We start from the raw sequence: 553 nt of genomic DNA on the forward strand, positions 1-553 counted from the left end.
TCTCCCTCTCTCTCTGCCCCTCCCCTGCTTGAGCTCTGTCTCTGTCTCTGTCTCTCTCTCAAAAATAAACATTTTAAAACATTAAAAAAGAAAGAAAGAAAAAGAAAAGAAATGGGAACCAGAATACACTTGTGTGTCCTTCTAGGGATTTCATTGTTCCACCCCCCACACCCAGCAGGGGCCCTGGAGGGGCAGATGAGGGTGTGGAGGCTTCAAGTTCTCTGTCCTTAACTGCCGTGAAACCTCTGCCCAGTCCCTTTCTCATTCTGGACCTCAGTTTCCCCATCTGCAAAATGGGGACTATTACCGACCCTCCGCCCTAAGGGTTCTGTGCTGGACTCCTGGGTCATTTCAGGGAGTACAGGGGTCCAGGCTTAGGTCCACCTTTTGCCTCTCATCCTGTTTTCCAAAGAGGCCCCAGAACAATGGACAGGGAGGCTGGAGCCCGCCAGTCTGGGCCCCTCCCTGGGTCCCCTGCAGATGGAGGGGGTGGGGCCTTCCTGTGGCCTGACAAAGGATCACTGCTGTCCTGGGGTCTCAGGGGCCAAGAGGA

The sequence above is a fragment of the Panthera uncia genome, assembly GCF_023721935.1.
Source record: "Panthera uncia isolate 11264 chromosome A3 unlocalized genomic scaffold, Puncia_PCG_1.0 HiC_scaffold_11, whole genome shotgun sequence".
Taxonomy (NCBI): domain Eukaryota; kingdom Metazoa; phylum Chordata; class Mammalia; order Carnivora; family Felidae; genus Panthera; species Panthera uncia.